Source organism: Elaeis guineensis, chromosome 10 (genome assembly GCF_000442705.2).
Source record: "Elaeis guineensis isolate ETL-2024a chromosome 10, EG11, whole genome shotgun sequence".
NCBI classification, from domain to species: domain Eukaryota; kingdom Viridiplantae; phylum Streptophyta; class Magnoliopsida; order Arecales; family Arecaceae; genus Elaeis; species Elaeis guineensis.
Window position 1 is genome coordinate 5007313 of NC_026002.2, and position 13442 is coordinate 5020754.

Here is a 13442-nt window from a genome sequence, read left to right on the forward strand (position 1 = left end):
ATATAATATATTATATTATTATAATATATTAATAATATAATATAATATATAATAATATTTATATAATAAAATGTATTATGAAAAATATAAATAGAACATAGCAATTTTTTAGAAAAATAGAAATACAAAAGAATATAGATAATAGATTTTCAAATCATTTTTCATAACATAAAATATATGAATAAATTATTTTTTTGTTTAAATGGTGCTTGAAAAATACTTATCCAAAAAAAATATAATTTTTTAGATAAATCTTTTATCTGTAAAAAAATAGATCGAAAATATTTTTTTTATTTTTTTTTCATGAAATACTAAACTAGATCGAATATAAAAAAATAATGTTAAAGCATCCAAATCACACCCCTTTAGGTAACGAAAGGGATGTGACTATGCAGTCGATAGGATTGTGACTATGCAGTCGATACCTTCGGCTTGTAAACTAATCGCTTAGGCCATGTTTGTTTACTAATTAAATAGCTAATTACGTGATGGATATCTTTAACTATCGGTAACCACATCCTAATTAGATAATCATGAGTTATAATTATTCATTGTTTAGTTGACATTCAAGGATTAGAAAGATATGTTAGGAAAAAGAAAAGATTAAAACAGAAGGAAAGAGGATAAAAGAGTTCCGATGGTCAAATCTATTTACCTCCGTCCGCAAAATAAACCCGGCTATCCACTTTTCAGAACGTTGATCAAATAAAGTTAACGTAACGTACTAATGTCCTTATTTTTTTTTTTTGGTAGAATACTGATCCTTATTTGTTTAGCTATGTGGATATATAAGCATTGTTGGGGGATACCGACCGACCGACGACCGACCGACTATCGGAGGGCCCGACCGGCTGGCGGCCCGACCGACCGACCGACTATCGGAGGGCCCGACCGGCTAGCGGCCCGACCGACTAAACCGACGGCCCGACGAACGACTCTGACTGGCCGATCGTAAGTCGGGCGGCAGGCCAACGGACGCCATCAGCGGCTAACCACGGCCATTCCACGGTCCATTCCCGACCGACTGAACCAGAGGTCCGGTAGCCGACCCACTTGAAGCTCGCCGACGACGGAGGAGTCCGACGCCACTCTGCTGGCCACCGACCTTGGGTCGGCCGACTCCACCAACCGCCGTACGCCGCCAGACGTTGTCAGCTCTGACACGGACATGCGGCACGTTACCTAGGGCATTGTCCCGCCGAGGCCGGGTCAACCCTGGTGATTAGACGGCTACACGCGACATGATGTTTCACGGCGGCTCTGACAGCCTACAGTGATTGACAGTTCCTCACTTGTCCCGCCATTAATGACGGCGGATACCGTGCTCCACTATATATACCGGGGAAGGCAACAGTGCAAGGGTCGATCCGCCCGTCCTCTCCCACATACCAGGCTCGCTCCTCTCTCTCTCTCCCTCTCAGAGCTCTCTGTCTGCATTTCACTGTTGCCCAGTCACCTCTCTGACTTGACCGTCGAGGTCCCCGCCGGAGCCGCCTCCGTCAGTGCGGACTTCCTTTTGCAGGTGCACGCTCCCGGCGATCGGACGACAGCGATTGCCGCAACAGATTGGCGCCCAGGAAGGGGACAGCATGACAAAGACAAGAGCTCAACGATCGAGAATCACTGGTCGGCAAGCGTTCTTCCCCCGGGAAGAGCCTCTCCACCATCACCGGCGGCGGAGCCTAGCTCTCCGCGCCTGCAGTGACTACGGAGGCGCAGATTGCGGCCATTGTACGGCAGATGACCGTACTGACCGACGCAGTCAAAAGCCTCCAGCAACAACCGGCGGCCCGACCTATGCCTTCCAGGAGCAGCCGCCGACGGTCGCGCCGACCCTGCCGCCTCCAGGCGAGCACTCCCAACAGCGCTCCCACGGGGAGGAGGAGGGCGACCTCGGCGCGACGACCGACGTCCCAGCGGCCCTCTCCTTCCCCGTTGGAACGGCGAGGAAGGAAAGCGGCCGCGCACACCGTCGGCCTCTCCTTCAGAGTCTTCCGGAGGCTCCACTCCTGGGGTCTCCCAGCATCGACGAGCGGACGACTACGAGCGACGGTTCGAGGAGATCGACCGCCGGCTCGCCCGACTGCAGATGACGGCCAGAAGTCTTCGAACGACGTCGACTTTCAGACCGCCCAGCCTCTCTCTCGACTGGTCCTCGATGAGCCGATTCCCAGTCGGTTCAAAATGCCGAACGTAGAGCCATACGACGGCTCCGCCGACCCAGTCGACCACCTCGAGAGCTACAAAGCTCTCATGACGATTCAAGGGGCAACCGACGCTCTGTTTTGCATCGGCTTCCCCGCCACACTTCGCAAGGCTGCCAGGCTTGGTACTCCGGTCTTCGATCGGGCAGTATCCACTCCTTCGCGCAGCTCGAGCACTCGTTCGTGGCCCATTTCAGCACTAGCCGAAAGCCGCCGCGAACGTCGGATAGCCTTTTCTCCCTCAAGCAGGGGAAAACGAGCGCTCCGCACTTCGTGGCGCGATTCAACGCGGCCACGCTCGAGGTCCGGGACCTCAACGAAGACATGGCGTTTCAACCATGAAGCGGGGCCTGAGGTCGTCCCGATTTACTTATTCTTGGACAAGACCCTCCCCCGAACATACGCCGAGCTACTGGACGCGCATACAAGTACATGCGCGCGGACGAAGGAGCGTCCGACCGACGCCTGGTCGAGCCAGGGTCCGAAGGAGAAGCGAAGAAAAGGTCGGGAGCCCGCCGAACCAAGCAGGCCCACGGCCGGTAGTCGGCTTTCTCCACCCCGACAGATCCAAAAATCACCCCGCCGACAGACTCCGAGGTCGTGCGCCCCAGGTATGACTCCTACACTCCTCTCTCCGCTCCCCGTGCGCAGATCTTGATGGAGATCGAGGGGAAAGAATACCTGCGACGGCCTCCGCCTCTGAAGGCAAAGGGCCTCGACCATCGGAAGTACTGCCGGTTTCATCGGAGCCACGGCCACGACACCGAGCATGCATCCAGTTGAAGGATGAGATCGAAAATCTCATCCGCCGAGGGTATCTCGGCAAGTTTCGAAAGGGTCCGCCGACCCGACCGACTGCCGATCGACGCCCCCAGCCGACCGAAGAGCACCGACTAACCAGCCGACGGCTGGAGTCATCAACATGATCTCCAAGCGCTGGGCCTGGGGACGTCTGCAGGAGGAGACCGACGAAAAGCCGCGCCCGGACGACGTGATTACCTTCTCGGAAGACGACGTTCAGGGCATCCAGACTCCCCACGACGACGCTGTTGTTGTGTCGGCGACAATAGCCAATTATGATGTAAAACGAATTTTTGTTGATAATGGAAGTTCGACAAATGTTTTGTTTTACTCGACCTTCTCCCGAATGCGACTACCGACTGATCGACTTAGTAGGGTTCCACGCCCTTGATCGCTTTGCCGGAGACACCGTCACGACAGAAGGAGAAATCACCCTGCCCATGACGGTCGGTACCGAACCACGCAAAGAACGGCCTCCCTCATTTTCGCGGTCGTCCAAGTTCCTTCGGCCTACAACGCCATACTCGGGCGACCCGGACTGAACGCCCTCAAGGCGATCGTCTCGACGTACCATCTTCTTGTTCGATTCTCGACCAAAAATGGAGTCGGGGAGATGCACGGGGATCAACAGCTCGCCCGACGATGCTTTCAAATCTCCGCCCAAAGCGACGAGACAAAGGATCCCCTGACAATTGACAAACTGGATCAGCGGGAGGAGGAAGAGCGGGGTTCGCCGGCCGAGCAGCTCGAGGCGATCCCGATAGAAGAAAATCCCGACAGAAAAGTTTGGATCGGGTCTCATTTGCCCGACACCGAGCGACATCGACTGGCAGAATTGCTGACGGCCAATGCCGACGTATTCGCATGGTCGGCAGCGGATATGTCGGGCATCCCTCCGAAAACAATGACTCACCGACTCAACATCGACCCGACGGTGAAACCGGTGAGGCAGAAGAAAAGGTCCTTCGCCCCAGAAAGGCAGAAGGCCATCGACGAGGAAGTGGACAAGCTGCTCGAGGCGGGCTTCATTCGGGAATCCACGTATCCCGATTGGCTCGCCAATGTCGTCATGGTCAAGAAAGCCAATGGGAAGTGGAGGATCTGCATCGACTACACCAACCTCAACCGAGCATGCCCGAAGGATAGCTTTCCACTCCCGAAGATCGACCAGCTGGTGGATGCGACGTCCGGATTTCGACTGCTCAGCTTCATGGACGCCTTCGCCGGGTACAATCAGATCCGGATGGCGCCTGAAGACGAGGAGCACACCGCGTTCGTGACCCCCAAGGGCCTCTACTGCTATCGGGTGATGCCCTTTGGATTGAAGAACGCCGGCGCCACCTACCAGCGACTCGTCAACAAGGTCTTCAAAGACCAGATCGGGCGTAACATGGAGGTATACGTGGACGACATGCTGGTAAAGAGCACGCGGATCCCGGACCATGTTCAGGATCTCGAGGAGACCTTCCGCATCCTTCGGCGACACCGAATGAAGCTCAACCCGACCAAATGCGCCTTCGGGGTGACCTCGGGGAAGTTCCTCGGATTCCTCGTTTCTCAGAGAGGGATCGAGGCAAACCCTGAGAAGATAAAGGCGATCCTCGACATGCATCATCCGAACACCAAGAAGGAGGTCCAACAGCTGAACGGGAGAATCGTCGCTCTTAGCCGATTCATTTCCCGATCAGCTGAAAGGTGCCTCCCGTTCTTCAAACCCTGCGCCAGGCGAACGGTTTCTCTTGGTCGGATGAATGCGAACAGGCCTTTGAAGACCTGAAGAGGTACTTGGCTTCCCCGCCGCTGGTCGTAAAGCCGCAGATCGGGGAGACCTTGTATCTCTACTTGGCCACATCTTCTGAGGCGATCAGTTCGGTGCTCGTTCGGGAAAACGAGTGCCGAACCCATCAGCCCATCTACTACATCAGCAAAGTGCTCCACGGCGCCGAAGCCAGATACTCGGAGATGGAAAAGATGGTCTTCGCCCTGACCGTATCCGCGCAACGGCTCCGACCATACTTCCAGGCCCACGCCATCGTGGTACTCACCAACCAGCCCCTGAGGGCCGTACTGCGCCGACCCGACACATCCGGACGGCTCGCTAAGTGGGCAATGAAGCTTAGCGAGTTCGACATTCAGTACCGACCGAGGCCTGCCTTGAAGGCTCAGGTCTTGGCCAACTTCATCGCCGAATGCCCGACGACCGACCAGAGGTCGGGAGCTGAAGGCCCGGGACGAGATTCGGTCTCTGAGCCGGACCCGATCTCCACCTGGGTACTTCACATCGACGGAGCCTCCAACGCTCAGGGAAGCGGGGCCGGGCTCCTGCTCACGAATTCGGATGGGGTAGTCACCGAATACGCCCTCCGGTTCGACTTCAAGGCCTCCAACAATCAAGCCGAATACGAGGCACTCCTCGTGGGCTTGAGGATGGCGAAGGAATTGGGCGTCGACAGCCTCCGGGCATTCTCCGACTCTCAGCTGATCGTGGGGCAGGTCAAGGGCGACTTCGAGGCGCGAGATCCGACCATGATCAAGTATCTTCAGAAGGTAAAGGATCTCGTGGCCCGCCTCGAGTATTTCGAGATCTCCCACATCCCCAGGACGGAGAACGCCCGTGCCGATGCTCTCTCCAGATTGGCAACGTCGGCCTATGATTCTTTGGGTCGGACGTTCGTCGAAAATCTCCAACAGCCGAGCATTGATCGGGTCGAAGAAATGCAGCAGCTAACGTCCGAACCAAGTTGGATGGACCCGATCGTCCGGTACCTATCCGACGGGACCAGTCCCGAAGATCCCGCGGAGGCCAAGCGACTCCGATGGTCGGCATCGCAATATGTGATCATGGACGGCCGACTCTACAAGAGGTCGTTCTCCCTCCCTCTGCTCAGGTGCTTGGGGCCGACCGACGCTGACTACGCCCTCCGAGAGGTTCACGAAGGAATTTGTGGGAATCACTTGGGGGGCAAGTCCTTAGCCTTCAAGGTCTTGCGACAGGGCTACTACTGGCCGACCATGAGGAAGGATGCGGCAGAGTTGGTCCGAAGGTGCGAGCCATGCCAGAAGTATGCCAATATTCAGCACCAACCGGCCAGCCAAATCGCTCCCATTGTCGCTCCATGGCCCTTCGCTCAGTGGGGAGTCGATATTCTCGGCCCCTTCCCACCGGCGTCGGGCCAAAGGAAGTTCATCGTTGTCGCCATCGACTACTTCACGAAGTGGGTCGAGGCCGAGCCCTTGGCGCAGATCACCGAGCGGAAGATGGAGGACTTCGTCCAAAAGTCCATCATCTTCAGGTTCGGATTGCCGCACACCATCATCACCGACAACGGACGGCAATTCGACAACCAAGACTTCAAGGACTTCTGCGCCAGGTTCCACATCCGTCATCGACTAACTTCGGTCGGGCACCCACAGTCCAATGGTGAGGTTGAGGTGACGAACCGAACCTTGCTCCATGGACTCAAGACCCGACTGAACGAAGCCAAGGGCCTCTGGGTCGACGAGCTGGGCTCCGTCCTATGGGCTTACCGAACGACCCCCCGTGTCCCGACCGGAGAGTCACCGTTCAGTTTGGCCTACGGGACAGAAGCCATGATCCCGCTCGAGATTGGCCTGCCATCTTCAAGGGTCGAGCAGTACCGCGAGCCGGACAACTCCGAAAGCCGGAGAGCCGACCTAGATCTTCTCCCCGAACTGCGAGATGAGGCTCAAATTCGAATGGCCTCCTACCGACAGAGGGTCGCCCGGTACTACAACGCCAAGGTCAGACCAAAGCTCTTTAAACCTGGCGACCTAGTCTTGAGGAAGGCGGAGGTGTCAAAGCCCTCGGACCAAGGGAAGTTGGCTCCCAACTGGGAAGGACCCTACAAGGTTGCTGACACCTTCGGGCCGAGGGCCTACCGACTGGAGACCCTTGAGGGGAAACCCATTCCCCGGACTTGGAACGCCGACAACTTGAAGCTGTATTACCAGTAAATTCTGTAATTCAATCGTTGGAATACAAGTTCGGTTTGAAAAATCGGAGTTCTAACCCTTCGACTACTGATCGGCGCTCAGCCCCGACGCATCGACGCGGACCTGGCACCGACGACACATCGGCCCCTTACACGGACCGATGCATCTACGATGGCGGGAGTTTATACTCTCTACGGTCGAATTTTCGGGCAGAATCCATCGGCCGCCTGGCCGATCGGGCCCCGACCGAAGAAAGGCTAAAAGCCCACGCGGCTATTGCCGCGACTTCCGACCAGGCTACGGCCGGTCGAGGGATATTCGGCTTACCACCGTCTATCACATGATGCGACCTCAGTCGCACCCACTACTCGCCGACCGACCAACGGCCGGCTGAACGACACTCGGCTTGCCACCGTCTGTCGAAAGACACGAAACCCGACGCAAGAGCATGGGGACCCGACTTACTATCCTGCCCCCGACACTGCGCCGGATGATGACCGACTAAGTGCGTCTACGGAGGTCCGGCCGCCGAACCTTTACCAGGTTAGGTCGGCTCCCGGCTTAACAGACGCGCCCGAGTGGCGACTACAATTATTGGAAACCGACCTAAAGTCGGGATACAAGCTACTTCGGAACTGTGCAAGCCGTTTAGGTCTTACCGACTTACCCGAGTTGACGACTTCTCTAAGTTGGTGACTAGGGTTCGACATTACAGCGATAAGAAGCATTACAAACAAGAAGGAAAAGAGAAGACAATTTCATTCATTGATTAAAAGAAATTACAAAGTCGGGCCGAAGCCGATTACATGTATTTTCAAGAAGAAATAAAAGGAGGACAGTCGGCTGGACCGATCATTCGTCCTGGATAGCCTCTTCGGCCGACGGAGGATCGGGAAGGATCGGCGTCTCGACCATGAGCGGCGCTGGGTCGACGGCAGAAGGATGTCCTTCAGTCGGCGAAGGACCTCCGGTCGGCTCCGGCTCTGGGACGGCTTCCTCCGTTGGGATGATGCCTCCCGATAGATGGTCGGCCTCCTCTTCGGTTCCCTCCTCTTCGGCGAGTAGCGGCGCGACTCGGCTGACGTCCACCTCCGGGTACAAGGCATGGACGGCATCCCGACCGTCCTCAAACCCGACCCGGTAGGAGGCGAAGCCCGACTCGAGCATCTCCTCCTTGTACCGGTCGGAGGCCCGGAAGTCTTCAACCGCACGATCGGCCGACTCCCTCGCCGACCGTACTTCGTCCTCAGTATGGGCCAGCTCCTCCCTCGCCAACTCCGCCTCGGCCCTGGCAATTTCGGCGTCGATTTGGGCGATGGACAAGTCCTCTTCGGTTTCCGCGAGCTTCCCCAGGCTGGCCCGAAGTTGCTCGCGCTCCCCTTGGAGTTCGGAGGTGGCACCGTCCCGTTCGCGCCGAAGACGACGCACGACCCGACCTTTGTGCTTGGCCTCCTTCTTGGCCGACTTTAGTTCGGCCATGAGCCGGGAGACCTCGTCCGTCAACTTGGCCTCCCGATCGACCGACTCCTGCAGTTGGTCGACCAGTCTCCCTCTCTCGGCCTCGGCCGCTGCCGACCTTTCCTTGAAGGCTGCCCGAACGTCGCCGAACCTTCGGTATCCGGCCTCCAGCTCGGACATGGTGAAGATCAACTGCCGACAGAAAGAAGCCTTGTCAGAATTATGTGGCAAACGAAAATTCTTCTAAGGTAAAAGGTGACGCGAAGCTTACCTCCACCATCGACGGGTAGAACCGCGACAACATTTCGGTCACTTGTCGAGACCGCAACGACTGAACGTCGGAAGGGAGGAGGATCCCCTGGCACAACCTCCTCGCAAGGTTGTGGTCGGCCAAGGCCGACGCACCCTCAGGGTAGTATGCGCTGGGGGGCATTGATCTCTCCTCCTCCGAGGGCTCCATCGGGGCTTTCCCCCGATCAGCTGCCCCGACCGACGGGGCTGGCAGCGATGGGACGCTGGAGTTCGACCCGGCGCCCCCCGTTGCGCCAGCGGACGCCTCCGGACGATGTTCGGCTTCCCGAACGACATCCGGCTCCACCCGCGGCGGCGAAACCGCCGACACCCCTTCGGCCACTTCCTCGGTCGGCCTCTCCTCGACTTGGACGGTCGGAGCCGCAAGGGCTATGATTGGCTCCGACCCCTCGGTCGCCGATGCTTCCACGGCCGGCTGAACTGGAGCTGGTCTCTTGGAAGGACGCGAAGGGCCAGCCCCCGACGCTGGCCTCTTCCTCGCGGTGGCAAAATGACGAATTTCGGCGTCGGTCGGCCTCATCCTCGGCGGTGTCCCTGCAAAACCTACCAATGTCAGAGGCCGGACCAGAACTACCCTAAAGCCGAATAAAAAGAAAAAGCTGGGGAATCGGACGATACCTATTCGGGGGACCAGACTCAGGCCAGCATCATAGAGAGCTTGCTCGGTAATAAGCTCCCTCTGCTTCGGGACCGACATATCTTTGAGTCGGTGGAAGTCCTCCCGGTCGTCCACGTCGACCCGACTGTTGTCGTTGGCCTCAGTTCGGGGTACACCCCAGCGAGAAGGAAAGCCCCAAGAGGAGGAAGAGGAAACAAAGAAAAACTGATTCTTCCATCCATGAATGGACGATGGAAGACCGGTTATGAAATCAAGACCCTTCCGGGGATTGAAGAGCCACCACCCTCGGGCTTTAGGGTGGGGTCGGAGCACAAAGAAGGCCCGGAAGAGGGAAACGCGAGGGTTGGTCGGCAAGAGCTGACACAACAGCGCGAAAGAAATGATTAGCCGGATAGAGTTCGGTGCCAGTTGCGCCGGACAGAGTCCGTAGTAATCAAGCAGATTCCGGACGAACTCCGGAATCGGAAGTCGAAGACCCGCACGAAGGTCCTCAACATACAGCGCCAGGTCGTCGGGCGGAGGGTTGTTGACCCGACCGCCGGCCCCTGGAGCATAGAGCCGAAACTGCTCCGGGATGCGATAGTGCTCCCGAAGCTGATCGACGTTCGGCCCCGAAAGCGAGGAGGCCTCATCTTCCGGAGCCGATCGGGTGTCGTCGGTCGGGTTCCCCGACCGAGCTCCCTGAGTCGGTTTCCTGGTCATTGTGCAGGAACCGAAAGAAGAGAAAGAAGAGAAGAAAGCAAGAAGGGGAAGGAGGACCACGAACCCGATGGACCCTCCGGAGGAAGAGAAGAGCTCTGCCCGCGACGACCGAGAAATCGCCCGGACAGAGTTTCCCCAGCAAATGGCAAATGTGGGTCAGGGTCTGGGAGGTCCTATATATATAGGGCCGACCGACGGCCGAGATGCTCCCGCGCCGACCAAAGTCCTCCAGATGCGCGACGCGTGGCGCCCGCCGGTTGGCTAAAGATTCGGCGCGCTTCGCCCCGGGATGCCCGCACCGCCCGCATTAAATGCCGGAGCGGGCGCCGGCCAACCACCTTGACACGCGGCGCGCGGGGGTTGGCTCCGCAGTCGGCCGCCCGCGCCGGTCCGCGTTCCCGATGGGACGCCTCACCCACGATCGGCGCCGAATAATCCGATCGACTGACGCCGTATCGTCCGGCACCCGATCTTCTGACACCGACGTGACGGCTGACGACGACAAGACGCGGCGTCCGGCACCGGACGCCGGCGCGACTTCTGGCATCGACTAGACGTTCGGATCTCTCGGGGTTCGTGAGGTGTCAGACAACGGATCAGCCGGCGGTACGATCGGATCTGCACATGCGACAAATCCACTCCCAGTCGTCCGGTCTTGCTACCCGAATGAAGGCACCGGCCAGCTCTCCACCCGACTTAGGAGTGGAGGGGGGCAACTGTTGGGGGATACCCACCGACCGACCGACCGACTATCGGAGGGCCCGACCTCGGGGCCCCGACCGACTATCGGAGGGCCCGACCGGCTAGCGGCCCGACCGACTAAACCGACGGCCCGACGAACGACTCTGACTGGCCGATCGTAAGTCGGGCGGCAGGCCAACGGACGCCATCAGCGGCTAACCACGACCATTCCACGGTCCATTCCCGACCGACTGAACCTAGAGGTCCGGTAGCCGACCCACTTGAAGCTCGCCGACTGACGGAGGAGTCCGACGCCACTCTGCTGGCCACCGACCTTGGGTCGGCCGACTCCACCAACCGCCGTACGGCCGCCAGACGTTGTCAGCTCTGACACGGACATGCGGCACGGTTACCTAGGGGCATTGTCCCGCCGAGAGCCGGGTCAACCCTGGTGATTAGACGGCTACACGGCGACATGATGTTTTCACGGCGGCTCTGACAGCCTACAGTGAGTTGACAGTTCCTCACTTGTCCGCGCCATTAATGACGGCGCCATACCGTGCTCCACTATATATACCGGGGAAGGCAACAGTGCAAGGGGTCGATCCGCCCGTCTCTCCCACATACGCAGGCTCGCTCCTCTCTCTCTCTCCCTCTCAGAGCTCTCTGTCTGCATTTCACTGTTGCCCAGTCACCTCTCTGACTTGACCGTCGGAGGGTCCCCGTCGGAGCCGCCTCTGGTCAGTGCGGACTTCCTTTTGCAGGTGCACGCTTCCCGGCGATCGGACGACGAGACGATTGGCCGCAACAGTATATAATTATGGTACACTAAGTCAAATTTCGATATTAATATATAATTATGGTATACTAAGTCATTATTATTGTTTACAGCAAGCACAAAAATAAGGCACACACAGACTCGTACAATCACATAGAATAGAGAAGAGAAGAAAAATCGGACACAGGATTTACGTGGTTCAGCTATAAAGCCTACGTCCACAGGTAAAATACGAGAGAAAAAATTTCACTATGATGAAAAGAGAGATACAATCACTCAAAACTCTCCAAACCTTAGCCGCATTCTGATTTCCCAAATCTCTCACCAAAAAAACTGTCGAGATTGGCAGAAAGTACCATATTTATACTGGTCAATGGTGGGCTTCGAGCACGGGTCTATCGGCCCATGCCCTCCGCTACCACCATAGACCTCCCAAAAAATTTCATTCAGATTGCAATGCGGGCTTTTCGGATCGGATCATAATTCGAGCCCATAAAAAATATTTAAAATTCAAGCCACATTAACAATTCTTTCCCTTGGCTTAAATTTTTACTCTCATCAACAAAATCATCTCAACACTCTGTCTTGCTAAATGCCCTTGCAAGGGCACTACTGAGCACTACAGACACCAACCAAATCGAGGCAATGCCTAAACTTCCTAACTGGGACTGTCTTGGTCATCATATATGCTGGATCATCATGTGTAGAGATTTTCTGCACAACTACAGTCCCTTGTGATATAATGTCTTGAATGAAATGATATCTGACATCAATATGTTTTGTTCGCTCATGGTACATCTGGTTCTTTGTGAGATGAATAGCACTCTGACTGTCATAAAACACTGTTGGCTTGTTCTGCATCAATTCAAGATCACTCACCAAACCCTGTAACCATATAGCTTCTTTTACTGCTTCTGCTAGAGCCATATATTCAGCTTCTGTAGTAGACAAAGCAACTGTAGTTTGCAATATTGCCTTCCAACTGATAACACTACCAGAAAGAGTAAACAAATAACCTGTCAAAGATCTCCTCTTGTCTAAGTCCCTTGCAAAATCTGAATCCACATAGCCAACAACTGAATCACTCATCTTGACCCTATCGAATGTCAGACCAACATCTGTAGTACCCTTTAAATATCTTAGAATCTATTTCACTGCTTGCCAGTGCTCTCTCCCAGGATACGCCATGTATCTACTCACAACACTGATTGCATGTGAAATGTCAGGTCGAGTGCAAACCATAGCATACATGATGCTACCCACAGCACTAGAATAAGGAACACTGGACATTGCTCCATCTCCTTATTTATTTTAAGTGACATATCTGCAGATTACTTGAAATGGGTAGCAAACGGAACAGTTACAGGCTTAGCATTATTCATGTTGAAATGCTGAAGCACTTTCTCAACATAGGTCTGCTGAGACAAGAAAAGCTTTCCAACACTTCTGTTCCGGATAATCTCTATTTCAAAAATCTTTTTTGCAGTACCCAAATCCTTCATCTCAAACTCATCATTCAACTGCTTTTTCAGTATATTAACTTGTGACATACTTTTAGCAGCAACAAGCATGTCATCCACATACAACAGCAAATAAATAAAAGAATCATCTGAAAGCTTTCTGTGATACACACAACTATCATATGAGCTACGGATAAAGCCATTACAAATTATGAATGTATCAAATCTTTTGTACCACTGCCTAGACGACTGTTTCAACTATATAAAGATTTCTTAAGCAAGCAAACATGGTTTTCCATACCTGGAATAACAAATCCTTCAAGCTGACTCATATAAATTTGCTCTTCCAACTCACCATGTAAAAATGCTGTCTTCACATCTAATTGCTCGAGCTTTAGATCATAAAGAGCAACCATAACAAGAAGGACTTTGATGGAACTGTGCTTCGCAACTGAAGAGAACACTTCATTGAA